A 16,367-nucleotide genomic window follows, 5' to 3' on the forward strand; every position below is an offset into this window, starting at 1 on the left:
TCCCTCAATTGAGACAAATTTCACATCTTTTAATTGATTATTTTATTTCCCTCCATCTTGCAAACTAATATGCTTAGATTACTACTAGATTTTTTCAGTTTAGACATTATTTATTGACACAGAGCTCATTCCTTTCCCCAAACTCACCACATTTGCATACCCTTCTATCTGCCCATCCTTCCAAAATATTTGTATCAGAATTTTGATTATATCAATATTTGCTTTTTTTTTTAATTTTGCCAACACTTCTCAGTTGGGCCATGTGGTAAAAATGATTATTTTCTTTACTACACACCTTTTTTTTCCCAGCTCAGCTAAGAATTGACTCATTTTAGCTTACTTTTAGATATTTTCTATAAATTTATTCCAGACTCATTCCCAGTCATCTGTATAATCCCTCGAGATCTTCTGTGATGCAGCAAATATCCCAGCAATTTCATCTTCTTAGAGAAGGCTGTTTTAGAGCCTTGGTTTGGGCCAATGAATGGAGGTTCTTTCTGCACATGATGCAGCTTCATCCAGAAAACAAAGAGACAGGACAATAAGAAAACCTAGAATCAATTCTAGAAAATGTCCCAGAAATGGACATACTTTTTCAGACGCAAATGTTCAATGAGTTCTTAGAATAATGAATAATAGAAGCATGTTATATATTTTTTGTCTGAGAATATTGCAGGTATAGCCAAATATGTCCAAGATATTTTGGATAAATTTCTGAATAAATAAATAGATATGAGTTAGTATCTACATCAAGTCTTTCAGTTGGTAGTATGAAACAAGGGCCACAAGTTCATGTTTAATAAAGCTATTGAGTTTTAGTTTGAATACAAGGCTTTACCAATTCTCCTAATAGTGGATAGATATATTGCACATTTTTCTAGACTTTAACTTTACTCCAGTTTATTGGTTTTTTTAACTGCAATTTTTGTCTAGACACAGACATGACTTTACATGCATGATCAATTTCTTTGCAACATACACCAAAATTCTAAGTAAGAAGTTGACTTGGGTCCATTTGTTATAGGAAACTGTTCATTAAAATGCCATAAAATTAGAGTGGGTATCATTTGACCTACAAAAAACAATATTATTAACAGGAGAAAACAGTGGGTAGGCTGTACAAATTTTCTGCCTGCAGCCAAATAAGTGAAAGCTCTTTCTAGACTAAATTCTCACAAGTTTTCCCTGCCAAACATTAGTTCTCCAAACCGCCAATGAGTATAACTAGTTTTTAAATAGTCCAGCTATTGTTTTCAATCAGATGCTTCTGAACTTGCTTAATTTACTTCATCTTCTGAGCTTCAGTTTCTCTGTTTGTAGAAGGGAAATGTTAACAAGTAGCTCACTGAATAATCATATGGTAAGTTGTGTGTTTTAAGGAATTGGTCCATTTCATTTAAGTTCTCCAGTTTATGTGTGTAAAGTTGCTTGTAGTATCCCTGTATATTCTAATTTTGATGTCTGCAGGCTCTGTGTAATATCTTCTGTTTCATTCCTGATTCTGGCAGTTTGTGCTTTTTTTCTTTTATTCTGTGCTATCTTGCTAAAGTATTGCCAATTTATTGATCTTCTCAAAGAACCAGCTCTTTGTTTCATTGATATTCTCTATTGTTGACGTCTTTTCAATTTCCCTGATGTCTGTTATTTATTATTTACTTCTTTTGTTTGTTTTCAGCTTATTTTGCTGTTCTTTTTCTTGTTTCTTAAAGCGGGAATTCAGATTATTGAGTTGGGACTTTTCCCCTTTTATAATAGAAACATTTAGTCCTATAATTATCCATCTCAGCACTGCTTTAACTATGTCCCACAAATTTTAATTCATTTTATTTTCATTTTTAAGATAATGTATTTTTTTTTTAATCTTCATTTTATTGAGATATATTCACATACCACACAGTCATACAAAACAAATCGTACTTTTGATTGTTTACATTACCATTACATAGTGGTACATTCATCACCCAAATCAATCCCTGACACCTTCATTAGCACACACACAAAAATAACAAGAATAATAATTAGAGTGAAAAAGAGCAATTGAAGTAAAAAAGAACACTGGGTACCTTTGTCTGTTTGTTTCCTTCCCCTATTTTTCTACTCATCCATCCATAAACTAGACAAAGTGGAGTGTGGTCCTTATGGCTTTCCCAATCCCATTGTCACCCCTCATAAGCTACATTTTTATACAACTGTCTTCGAGATTCATGGGTTCTGGGTTGTAGTTTGATAGTTTCAGGTATCCACCACCAGCTACCCCAATTCTTTAGAACCTAAAAAGGGTTGTCTAAAGTGTGCATAAGAGTGCCCACCAGAGTGACCTCTCGGCTCCTTTTGGAATCTCTCTGCCACTGAAGCTTATTTCATTTCCTTTCACATCCACCTTTTGGTCAAGAAGATGTTCTCCGTCCCACGATGCCAGGTCTACATTCCTCCCCGGGAGTCATATTCCACGTTGCCAGGGAGATTCACTCCCCTGGGTGTCTGATCCCACGTAGGGGGGAGGGCAGTGATTTCACCTTTCAAGTTGGCTTAGCCAGAGAGAGAGGGCCACATCTGAGCAACAAAGAGGCATTCGGGAGGAGGCTCTTAGGCACAACCATAGGGAGGCCTAGCCTCTCCTTTGCAGCAACCGTCTTCCCAAGGGTAAAACCTGTGGTAGAGGGCTCAACCCATCAAACCACCAGTCCCCTATGTCTGTGGTCATGTTAGCAACCATGGAGGTGAGGTAGGCGAATACCCCTGCATTCTCCACAGGCTCCTCAAGGGGGCACTACATCTTTTTTTTTTCCTTGATTTTCTTTTTCTTTTTTTTTTTTAACTTTCCCTTCTTTTTTAAATCAACTGTATGAAAAAAAAGTTAAAAAGAAAACAAACATACAATAAAAGAACATTTCAAAGAGACCATAACAAGGGAGTAAGAAAAAGACAACTAACCTAAGATAACTGCTTAACTTCCAACATGTTCCTACTTTACCCCAAGAAAGTTACCTAATATAGCAACATTTCTGTGAACTTGCTCCTACTATATCCATCAGAAATTAACAGACTATAGTCATTCCTGGGCATCCCCAGAACGTTAAATAGCTTATCTGTTCTTCTTGGATTATTCTTCCCCCTTCCTTAATTGCTCTCTATTGCTAGTTCCCCTACATTCTACATTATAAACCATTTGTTTTACATTTTTCAAAGTTCACATTAGTGGTAGCATATAATATTTCTCTTTTTGTGCCTGGCTTATTTCGCTCAGCATTATGTCTTCAAGGTTCATCCATGTTGTCATATGTTTCACGAGATTGTTCCTTCTTACTGCCGCGTAGTATTCCATAGTGTGCATATACCACATTTTATTTATCCACTCATCTGTTGAAGGACATTTGGGTTGTTTCCATCTCTTGGCAATTGTGAATAATGCTGCTATGAACATTGGTGTGCAGATATCTGTTCGTGTCACTGCTTTCCGATCTTCCGGGTATATACCGAGAAGTGCAATCGCTGGATCGAATGGTAACTCTATATCTAGTTTTCTAAGGAACTGCCAGACTGACTTCCAGAGTGGCTGAACCATTATACAGTCCCACCAACAATGAATAAGAGTTCCAATTTCTCCACATCCCCTCCAGCATTTGTAGTTTCCTGTTTGTTTAATGGCAGCCATTCTAACCGTTGTTAGATGGTATCTCATTGTGGTCTTAATTTGCATCTCTCTAATAGCTAGTGAAGCTGAACATTTTTTCATGTGTTTCTTGGCCATTTGTATTTCCTCTTCAGAGAACTGTCTTTTCATATCTTTTGCCCATCTTATAAGTGGGCCGTCTGTACTATTGTCATTGAGTTGTAGGATTTCTTTATATATGCAAGATATCAGTCTTTTGTCAGATACATGGTTTCCAAAAATTTTTTCCCATTGAGTTGGCTGCCTCTTTACCTTTTTGAGAAATTCCTTTGAGGTGCAGAAACTTCTAAGCTTGAGGAGTTCCCATTTATCTATTTTCTCTTTTGTTGCTTGTGCTTTGGGTGTAAAGTCTAGGAAGTGGCCTCCTAATACAAGGTCTTGAAGATGTTTTCCTACATTATCTTCTAGGAGTTTTATGGTACTTTCTTTTATATTGAGATCTTTGGTCCATTTTGAGTTAATTTTTGTGTAGGGGGTGAGGTAGGGGTCCTCTTTCATTCTTTTGGATATGGATATCCAACTCTCCCAGCCCCATTTGTTGAAAAGACCATTATGGCTCAGTTCAGTGACTTTGGGGGCCTTATCAAAGATCAGTCGGCCATAGATCTGAGGGTCTATCTCTGAATTCTCAATTCGATTCCATTGATCTATATGTCTATCTTTGTGCCAGTACCATGCTGTTTTGGCAACTGTGGCTTTATAATAAGCTTCAAAGTCAGGGAGTGTAAGTCCTCCCACTTCGTTTTTCTTTTTTAGAGTGTCTTTAGCAATTCGAGGCATCTTCCCTTTCCAAATAAATTTGATAACTAGCTTTTCCAAGTCTGCAAAGTAGGTTGTTGGAATTTTGATTGGGATTGCATTGAATCTGTAGATGAGTTTGGGTAGAATTGACATCTTAATGACATTTAGCCTTCCTATCCATGAACATGGAATATTTTTCCATCTTTTAAGGTCCCCTTCTATTTCTTTTCATAGAGTTATGTAGTTTTCTTTGTATAGGTCTTTTACATCTTTGGTTAAGTTTATTCCTAGGTACTTGATTTTTTTAGTTGCTATTGAAAATGGTATCTTTTCCTTGAGTGTCTCTTCAGTTTGTTCATTTCTAGCATATAGAAACATTACTGACTTATGTGCATTAATCTTGTATCCTGCTACTTTGCTAAATTTGTTTATTAGCTCTAGTAGGTGTATCGTCGATTTCTCAGGGTTTTATAGATATAAGATCATATCATCTGCAAACAATGAGAGTTTTACTTCTTCTTTTCCAATTTGGATGCCTTTTATTTCTTTGTCTTGCCAGATTGCCCTGGCTAGCACTTCCAGCACAATGTTGAATAACAGTGGTGATAGCGGGCATCCTTGTCTTGTTCCTGATCTTAGAGGGAAGGCTTTCAGTCTCTCACCATTGAGTACTATGCTGGCTGTGGGTTTTCCATATATGCTCTTTATCATGTTGAGGAAGTTTCCTTCAATTCCTACCTTTTGAAGTGTTTTCATCAAAAACGGATGTTGGATTTTGTCAAATGCTTTTTCAGCATCTATTGAGATGATCAATTGATTTTTCCCTTTTGACTTGTTAATGTGTTGTAATACATTGATTGATTTTCTTATGTTGAACCATCCTTGCATGCCTGGAATAAACCCCACTTGGTCATGGTGTATGATTTTTTTAATGTGTCTTTGGATTCGATTTGCAAGTATTTTGTTGAGGATTTTTGCATCTATATTCATTAGGGAGATTGGCCGGTAGTTTTCCTTTTTTGTAGCATCTTTGCCTGGTTTTGGTATTAGATTGATGTTAGCTTCCTAAAATGAGTTAGGTAGTGTTCCATTTTCTTCAATGTTTTGAAAGAGTTTGAGTAAGATTGGTGTCAGTTCTTTCTGGAAAGTTTGGTAGAATTCCCCTGTGAAGCCATCTGGCCCTGGGCATTTATTTGTGGGAAGATTTTTGATGACTGATTGGATCTCTTTGCTTGTGATGGGTTGGTTGAGGTCTTCTATTTCTTCTCTCTTCAGTCTAGGTTGTTCATATGTTTCCAGGAAATTGTCCATTTCCTCTACATTATCCAGTTTGTTGGCATACAGTTGTTCATAGTATCCTCTTATACTTTTTTTAATTTCTTCAGGATCTGCAGTTATGTCACCTTTTTCATTCATTATTTTGTTTATATGGGTCTTCTCTCTTTTTGATTTTGTCAGTCTAGCTAGGGGCTTGTCAATCTTGTTGATCTTCTCAAAGAACCAACTTTTGGTGATATTTATCCTCTCTATTGTTTTTTTGTTCTCTATGTCATTTATTTCTGCTTTAATCCTTGTTATTTCTTTTCTTCTACTTGGTTTAGGATTGGTTTGTTGTTCATTTTCTAGCTTCTTCAGTTGATCCATTAGTTCTTTGATTTTCGCTCTTTCTTCCTTTTTAATATATGCGTTTAGTGCTATAAATTTCCCCCTTAGCACTGCTTTTGCTGCATCCCATAGGTTTTGGTATGTTGTGTTCTCATTTTCATTCGTCTGTATATACTTAGCAATTTCTCTTGCTATTTCTTCTTTAACCCACTGATTGTTTAGGAGCATGTTGTTTAACCTCCAGGTATTTGTGAATTTTCTAAGTCTCTGATGGTTATTGACTTCTAATTGTATTCCATTGTGGTCAGAGAATGTGCTTTGAATAATTTCAATCTTTTTAAATTTATTGAGGCTTGTTTTATGTCCCAGCATATGATCTATTCTGGAGAAAGTTCCGTGAGCACTAGAAAAGTATGTGTATCCTAGTGATTTGGGATGTAATGTCCTGTATATGTCTGTTAAATCTAATTCATTTATCAGATTGTTTAGGTTTTCAATTTCCTTACTGGTCTTCTGTCTGGTTGATCTATCTATAGGAGAGAGTGATGTGTTGAAGTCTCCAACAATTATTGTGGAAACATCAATTGCTTCCTTTAGTTTTGCCAGTGTTTCTCTCATGTATTTTGTGGCACCTTGATTGGGTGCATAGACATTTATGATTGTTATTTCTTCTTGCTGAATTGCCCCTTTTATTAGTATGTAGTGGCCTTCTTTGTCTCTCAAAACATCCCTGCATTTAAAGTCTATTTTATCTGAGATTAATATTGCTACACCTGCTTTCTTTTGGCTGTAGCTTGCATGAAATATTTTTTTCCATCCTTTCACTTTCAGTTTCTTTGTGTCCCTGTGTCTAAGATGAGTCTCTTGTATGCAACATATTGATGGTTCATTTTTTTTGATCCATTCTGCGAATCTATATCTTTTAATTGGGGAGTTTAATCCATTTACATTCAACGTTATAACCGTGAAGGCATTTCTTGAATCAGCCATCTTATCCTTTGGTTTATGTTTGTCATATTTTTCCCCTCTGTCTATTAATATCCTTTATTGTACCCATACTGAATCTCTTTAGTACTGAACCTTTCTCCAAGTCTCTCTGTCCTTTCTTTGTTTCTCTGTCTGTAGGGCTCCCTTTAGTATCTCCAGTAGGGCAGGTCTCTTGTTAGCAAATTCTCTCAGCATTTCTTTGTCTGTGAAAAATTTAAGCTCTCCCTCAAATTTGAAGGAGAGCTTTGCTGGATAAAGTATTCTTGGCTGGAAATTTTTCTCACTCAGAATTTTAAATATGTCGTGCCACTGCCTTCTCGCCTCCATGGTGGCTGCTGAGTAGTCACTACTTAGCCTTATGCTGTTTCCTTTGTATGTGGTGAATTGCTTTTCTCTTGCTGCTTTCGGAACTTGCTCCTTCTCTTCTGTGTTTGACAGTGTGATCAGTATATGTCTCGGAGTGGGTTTGTTTGGATTTATTCTATTTGGAGTTCGCTGAGCATTTATGATTTGTGTATTTATGTTGTTTAGAAGATTTGGGAAGTTTTCCCCAACAATTTCTTTGAATACTCTTCCTAGACCTTTACCCTTTTCTTCCCCTTCTGGGACACCAATGAGTCTTATATTCGGACGTTTCATATTATCTATCATATCCCTGAGGTCCATTTCGATTTTTTCAATTTTTTTCCCCATTCTTTCTTTTATGCTTTCATTTTCCATTCTGTCATCTTCCAGGTCACCGATTCGTTGTTCAACTTCCTCTAGTCTTGTACTATGAGTGTCCAGAATCTTTTTGATTTGGTCAACAGTTTCTTTAATTTCCATAAGATCATCCATTTTTTTATTTAGTCTTGCAATGTCTTCTTTATGCTCTTCTAGGGTCTTCTTGATTTCCTTTGTATCCCGTACTATGGTCTCATTGTTCATCTTTAGTTCTTTGAGTAGCTGCTCTAGGTGCTGTGTCTCTTCTGATCTTTTGACTTGGGTGCTTGGGCTTGGGTTATCCATATCGTCTGGTTTTTTCATATGCTTTATAATTTTCTGTTGTTTTTGGCCTCATGGCATTTGCTGAACTTGATAGGGTTCTTTTAGGATGTGTAGACCAATTGAAGTCCTTATCTCTGATTTATCAGATCTACAGCTTCGTGGAGTACACTTTCTCTAACTAACCAGCAGGTGGCGTCCACGAGCCACCTGTTCTCCAGAAGCCAGTTCTCCCCTGCTTAGCCTTTTTGGTGAGTGGGGGAGTGAGTCTTGTGGGGTCCAATTGGTGTACCAAGCTTGCGTGTGTAGTTGGTGTTGCCTGCCCTGTATATGGGGAGTGTTTCTGGGCAGTCAGGGATGGGGGGTGGCTCTAACAATCAAATCTCCCTGGTGATCCTAGAGTTTTAAAGCTGCTGCAATAGTCTAATCCTTGAGTTCAGTCCTGCCACAGTTTGTCTCTGCCAGTGACCCACAAGTCCTTGGTATTGGCGTATGGCTCTTGAGACTTGCAAGTGGGCCCGTCTTCCAGGCTGTGCACCCCGGGTCCTCTGTTGAGGGATGACTGTGCTATGTCACAGGTGAGTGCCGTCCCCCCAGGGCAGTTCTGGGCTGGTGGGCTGTGTAAGGAGGCTCCCAGTCTGCTGAAATGATGGCTGAATGGGGCTTTGTTAATTCACACTGCTCTACCTTCCCAACTCTGGGACAATCAGCTGAGGTTGCAGGGAAGGCTAATGTCCACGCCCAGTTTTGTGGTGTGTGCCTGTTATTTGAAGCACTTCCGTCACACTGGGTTGTCTGGGGCAGCTCTGAGTTATGGGGCTGGCGATGGGCAGGAGTGTTTCCTGTCCACCAGGATGATGGCTGTGAGCGGACACCCCCCTTTTCTTGGGAAGTTGTGGTCTTTAGTGAATTTTCTCAGCCACTGGATTATTGCCTTTTGTCTCAGAGCTCTCTTAGTTCTGCTCTTGACTTGACCTGCCCAAATTGCAAGTCTTTGAAGCTTTCTGTATTGGGCTTCTTAGAGTAATTGTTTTAGAAAATGAAAAAAGGATTAAAAAAAAAAAAAAAAAAGGGCCCTCCTCAGAGATCGAATGGGTTATTGAAATGCTAAGAGACAAAGCAACCAGGGCCATTAAGGAAAGGTCCACAGGGCAGAAAGATCAGCTTTTCTTCAGGATTTGCATATGCTCCTCAGGGCCTGAGCTCAGGCCTGAGCTCTGCCCTTCCCCTTTCTATGTTCACCAGAACTCCAAAAATCCTCCGCTTTTATTTTGGAGTTTTTCGTGTTGTTTTTTTTTCTCTATGCCTGTCTCCTCTCTGCTGGGCTGGCTGCTCTCAGATTCTCTGGTGTCTGGTCTCCATCTATCTATGGTTGGAGTTTGGATCAGCAGAATGAGTTTCCGATAAGGGCTGCCACTGCAGTTCTCCCTTCTCCTTCCCGGAGCTGACAGCCCCACCTCCCATGGGACTGAGCCTGGCAGGGAGGGGCGCGGGTCCCCTGGCTGCAAAAACTTACAGATTTCGCTGATCTCAGCAGTTCCATGTTTTCATGAGTGTTGTATGAAGTATGCCCAAAGTCAGATTGCTCTGTGGTGTCCAGTCCACGCAGTTCCTGTCTTTCTACCTACTTTCCTGGAGGAGTAACTAAAACATACAGCTCACCAGTCTGCCATCTTGCCCCTCCTCCCAAGATAATGTATTTTTGAAGTCCCTTTAAATTTCCTCGTTGACCCATGAAATATTTAGAAGAATGCTTTGAAGTTTCCAAGTGTTGGAGATTTTCCTGTTATCTTTTGTTATGGGTTGAATATAACAAAATACAACACAATATATTTATATCTCTCTCTCCTGTGCCTGCCCGTCTGGTGTCTGCTGACTTCTGGCTTCCACTGATTTCTAGCTGCTTCTGAGCCACACTGTGCTTGAAGTTTCTTTGCTTGCAAGGATTCCATTCATTTAGTTTAAGGCCCACTCTGATTCAGCTTGGCCTCCTCTAAATCGGATCTTCAAAGGTGGTGGCAAAGTGAGGGGACAAAGTCATGTTCCGTATGCTTATGATTAAATCTCAGTCTTTGAGTGGGCCTGTGTCTCCGCTCTGTGACATTCACAAGTGTTGCTCCAGTGGTACAACTTACCACCTCTCAACCCTATGTGCTTCCCTGCTTGCAGAGTTTCCCATCAATTTCCTTGAAAGCCTGACTCTGTTGACTATGTTTAGGATCTGGTGGGTTTCCTGGAGGGAGAGATCATGAAAGAAAAGGGTCCACCTAAGACTGTGGCCCTCACAGGTTTCTCACTTTCATATTAGTCCACACTCAGCTGCCAGTAATTGAACTACATTACCATTTAATTTCCTACCACTTCGGGTTCCAGTGCTTTAGCTCCAGGTAAGCAAATATTAACAGCTGTATCTCTCTGATGTATCTGTCTCTCTAGATTTTCGGGTGGTGGTTTGCATTGGGACCTCAATTCACTGATAGGTCTAAGAAAACTCATTGATTTTCAGTTTTTGTACTCTTTCTTGTTATAAGGATGGCGATGATATTTCTGAGCTTTTTGCCTGTTGGCCCTGAACCTGGAGGTACCTGCCCGTGAACTCACAGTACATGTTTTCTGCTGTCTTGGTTTCCGATGGGTTTCTTTGCCTAGGGTGCCGACACCAGGCTCTGACTGACAACTAGCTTCCCTCTGGTCCACCCAGACTCAGCTGAAAAAATGTTTATGGTCTATGAAAACTGAACATGTATTTATTTTTTAAAATTAACACAAAACTGAAATTTAGGAGACAATCCAAATATTAGTATGAAATTGTTTCCCTGACTGTGTTCAGAGCAATGCCAAGCCTCTTAAAAATTCTGAGTCACACAGAAGCAAAAAGTAATACAGAAAAAGTCCTTTCCAAGTTACAAGAAGAAAACATGTCATGTTTACCCAATTAGCAAAAACTTAAAGAGATGAACTGACAGTAACTCTTACACTTGTTAATGGCCTTTTTTTGGATTTTGCTGAAATAAAATGAAATGAGTAAAAAGAAGTGTTTCACTGGTCATGTGTACGCAATATGAATTTACTTTGAGGTCAAATGCATAAAAGGTAAATGAGAATAGGAGTCTCCAGGGATAAGAAGACACAAAGCAGTAGCAGCATGATGGAGAATTATATATATGCGTGTATGTAGGTATGTATGTGTGTATATATGCGTATATATATATGTACACACACACGCATATGGCTTCCACAGGAAAAAACACACAAAGAAAGAAAGGAGGAAAGGTAAACAAAAACAGAAGGCAATCCTGAGAAAGAGGGTCCACACATCCTGTTGGCCCTTTACATAATGCTTCTTAGTGGAATATTTTTATCAATGTGTGAGAGAGTCACTTTAACGTGAAAAATAGACCCAAGCCAAATGGGTGTTCACCACTTATGGCCATCTAGCAAAATATCACAGGTTTTCTAAATAGATTATTTAATCATTTCTTCTCAAATTGTACCCTCTTTCTCTTTACATATTAATGGAATTGGTGTTGAAGTTAAACTTTTCTATTGGGTTAGACTGAAAATGAACAAAAACACACTACCACTGTGCAAAACATGTCATATCTTTCAGGTTAGGAAAATACATTAATAATAATCAAGCAGTAAAAAGCATATGCCATTTTGCATCGAGGAGAAGACTCTGTCCAGGTAGGAACAAAAAAGACAGACGTGATCTCTTTTACTCAATATTCAGGAGCAATGAGAGATCATAGTGTTCTGATACATTAAAAATTATGCTCCACACCATGGTCATAAGCCAAAGTTAAACACGACGTTAAATGTACCATCAAAATATTATTGTTTACAATGTCAAATAACATCATATGACATCACTTTTGGGTATAGTGTCTCTTAAGTACCTAATGCATTTTACATCTCTACTGAAGAGTTAGGAAATCAACTGTCATATGAAGGTTGGAGTTATGTGTTGTTTGTGAAATAATATCATGCTGTATTATATGTAATGTTGATTTTTACCTGAGAGAGAAAATGCCAGACCAGATCAGTCTAAGTTCTGCACAGCATTAAAAGTAGCTGTGGAATGGCTGCCATTAAACAGGAAACTACAAATGCCGGAGAGGATGTGGAGAAATTGGAACTCTTGTTCATTGCTGGTGGGAATGTGTAATGGTACAGCTACTGTGGAAGACAGTTTGGTGGTTCCTCAGAAAACTACATATTGAGTTACCCTATAATCCAGCAATTTCACTTCTTGGTATAGACCCAGAAGATCCGAAAGCAGCAACATGAACAGACATCTGCACACAGACATTCATAGCGGCATTGTTCACAATTGCCAAGAGATGGAAACAACCCAGTGGATAAACAAAATGTGGTCTATACATACCATGGAATACTACGCGGCAGTAAGAAGGAATGAAATCCTGAAACATATGGCAACATGGATGAACCCTGAAGATACAATGCTGAGTGAAATAAGCCAGACACAAAAGGAGAGATATTTATGTTGTACTAATATAAAGTCCCAGAACAATGTAAAATCAGTGTCTTAAAATGTAGAATACAGGGAACCTAGAAATGGTCAGAAGCCAGTGAAGGGGGAATAATTACCTAACATGTACAGACACGTTAATGAGGGTGAACTTAAAGGTATGGGAATGGATAGAGCTGATGGTAGTTCTTGAATGGGATTATAAGTATCAGTGCCACATGAAGGTGAACATGATTGAAGGGGGTTGTTTAAAGGCATGTATCCCACAGATTAGTACTACACCTATAATTAAGTGCTAGCACGATCTACTTCTAAGGTATGACACTGGTACAAAGAGTTAACAACAGAATGGTATTTGGGAAAAACTACCTATTTCATATTATAGATTATATTTAATAGGAATACCTTACCAGTGTACTAAATTAATACTAGGGATAAATAATTAGGGGCTGCTAAGAGCTTTGGGGTGTTTTGGGTTATGATAATTGTTTAGAATTGAGAGTGATGATGATTGTACAATTAAGTGAAGATATTGTGAGACATTGGTTGTTTATCTTTGACAGAATATATGTTATGTGAAGTTAGGAAACCCCTATTTGATAAGTCAAGCTCTCGATCTTGAGGCTTGCTCTAGTGAAACTTTTGGCTGTAAAGGGGGATGCTAAGCTACCCATAATTATGCCTAAGAATCATCTCCAGACAACTTCTTTTGTTGCTCAGATGTGGCCTTTCTCTCTTTAACCCCAACCCTGCGAATAAATTTGTTACCCTCCCCCTAGGTGGGACAATTCCCAGGAATGAGCCTGGCCCTGGCATCGAGGATTGAGAATGCCTTTTTGACCAAAAGAGGGGAAAGATGAGTAACAAAAGAAGGTTTCAGTGGCTAAGAGATGTCAGATAGAGTTGAGAGGCTGTCCTGGAGGTTATTCTTATGCAAGCTCCAGCTAGATATTACAAATGCCCACAGTATTCCAAGCCCTAATCAACAATAGTCCCCCAAATCCTAAAGAACACCTGGGTCCCTGTCTGAGACTCTGTAAAGTTTCACTGAGTTTATTTTTCAGAAACTTAAATCCTCTAGGATGTTCCCATGCCAGATAAGTCCCCAAACCCAGAGGCAAAAGCTTCTCCAAGAACATTAACCAGGTGCAGCCCCTTCCCTGCGTCAACACCCCTTTTTAATATGAACAAGTTAAGTTGGTCACTGCCTAGATATCCCTGAAGATTGGAAAAGTGATCAAATGAGAGAGAGGGTTAGCAACAGACAAGATAGGATTTAACAAAGGATTGAGAATACTGAATCTTTATATAAATAATTGTGTTTTTTTTTAGATGTTAGGGTATTAGAACAGCCAGAAGGAAATAACTGACGTGGTGGAACTGTAATATATAACATGCTTTGAAATGTGCTCTGTAGCTTTTTTGCTAAGCTGTTCTTTGAAAATTATCGCATTTCTGTATGTATGGTATACTTCACAATAAGGAAATAACTGAAATTGTGTTATTGTATATCATAACATTCTTTGAAATTTGCTGATTATTAAATCATCCTTTGAAAGTTATCATTTTTCTGTATATATGTTATATTTCACAATAAAAAGATGTAAAAAATATTTTTAAAAAAGTAGCTGTGGGCAGTCTTTCCAATCTAATATCTGGTCATCTCATTTAAAAATTCCAAACTTACAACGATTCTGTTTGATTTAACTTTCCCAGTCAGAACCTTCAATGGACCATTCAGCCATTTTGAATTTAGAACGCCACTCCTCTCAAGATTGGGAGAAGGTCCAGTGTGGGGGAGAAGAAAGCCAGGGGAGGGGAACTAAGACATTCAAAACATATTTCTTATTACATTTTCCTTTAGATTTGACTGCTGATAGAGTGAGTTAAGTGGGATATTTCTGGATGGTGGCCTTGATATTTATTTGTTTGAACATCAAGCCCTTTCTCTGTATGAAGATCTTTGAAATAAACTGGATTTGTTAAAAAAAAATCTATAAACTTCAAAGAGAGCAAGTTTCTTATAGATAATAGAACAAGAAAAGAATTTACTAAGTCAAATAGTACTCAAGGGATGTTGGCTGGAGCACACTAGACTAACTATCTGCTCCGGGAATTGGAATGTCTACTTCTTCCTGAGAGATGAGCTCCTAAAGGGAGGCTCCAAACCCTGCTCACTTTTGAATTCCCAGGTCCTAGAAGTATATTACGAGCTCCGTCCTGGCACTGATGTGTCTCAAGAGGAATTGAAACAGTATCAGAGTACCAAGAGATATTGCTTGTTCTTAACTAACACTTTGTAGGTAGCAAGTGGTAAGTATTTAATGATTGACTAGCCTTTGAGATTATACTAAATTAGCATCCTGATTTCATAAAATAGTTATTAGGATAATTCATATTTCCATGGACATTCTATTGAACTCTTGCTCAACCATTTATTTAAGAACTCATTTTACGGACACCAAAATGTGGTAAATTTGTCTAATGTATTTCTTGACTAACTTGGAAATAAGGATAGCTGTTTTGCCATCTTAGGGGTTGTTTTGTTTTGCTTTTCTTTGTATATTACAAAACTATCACAGTTATTGTCATGGGGATTGTGTTCTGTGGCATGAATTATGGCTTATCTTCTTTGATGTCAGCTCTAAGTGTAAACAAACCTTACCCTTTTCATAAAGACACCTGCTATAGTAAATTTACTCCCCATGATTTTAATAGTGACAGAGGAATGAAAATTCATTAAGTTCACATCACTAATTTCTTATGAAAGTGACACAGAAAACTTATGTTCAGAATAAGAAATGTTTCATTCAGCATTTAGAAAGAATGGGTGACTTCATCAACCTTGCTACTCCTAAGCATTTTCCAAACTTCTGCTGGCTGTCTGGAATTGGAAGTTATGCATTTTCGTCGTTTTTCTTTTAATTCACTTTTGCCAGATCTACCCATAGCAGGACATTTTAATGCCCCTGTCTGCTTGATCTAGGCACTCCCTCACTCTTTCTGATTTCTGACATCAGTGGAAGGCTCAACTCTCTTTAAGGGCATGACTCTCTAAAAGGAAAAAGAGAGGAAAATACTCCTTACAAATTAATCCAGTAAACCAACAAGAAATGCCCAGTTAGCATTTAAAGGTCAAGTTTGAGAAACATATTTTCTAAATGTATTTCCAAGCAAGTCTAAATTCCAGTGACCAGGGCTTCCACATCCTGGGATGGGAGCTAACAAAGGAAGCCACTGATTGCTACTTCAGTCTCGACTGCAGGCATTTGGTTTTTGATGTTCTATCTTTGTCTACCAAATGCTCATTTTCAACCATTTTCCTTGGTTATTAGAGAGTGAGCGTGGTGCAGGAAGTAAAACCATTTCCTGGTTGTCTGATACTGTGCAAGCACCTTAGCCTCTCTGGGGGCCACTACATCTAGAAAATGAGAGTACTGATCATTAATGTCACTTTTAATGCTAATAGTCTCATTTTCTACCACGCCTAATATCAACCTAATAAAAATTAAACTCAAGTGCAACATATGGTTAGGAAAACACTGGAAATATATAATAAATCCTTGGTTACCTTACATTTAAAAAGGGCCTTCTTTCACTTTATTTTGAAATTAGCAAGCTAGTAAGTGAAGGAATAAGTGACATTTTAAAGGTTAGCAGAATATGATTGTCAGAATTCTGTTTAATTACCTAGTTACAGTTCATCACATGGTGACAAAAATGCAAAGAAACCATATAATATTACAGTGCTAACAGTATTAAGTAACTCAGGTAGAAATCATCAATTTAATTATTCAAAATCTCCATCATTCAAAGTGTGGTGTCATGTTTTTGAACTGATTTACCTCTTTTTAAGTGTTGAAGCAAATTTTAATACTGCGCAAT

This window comes from Choloepus didactylus, chromosome 16 (assembly GCF_015220235.1).
Source record: "Choloepus didactylus isolate mChoDid1 chromosome 16, mChoDid1.pri, whole genome shotgun sequence".
Classification (NCBI taxonomy): Eukaryota; Metazoa; Chordata; class Mammalia; order Pilosa; family Megalonychidae; genus Choloepus; species Choloepus didactylus.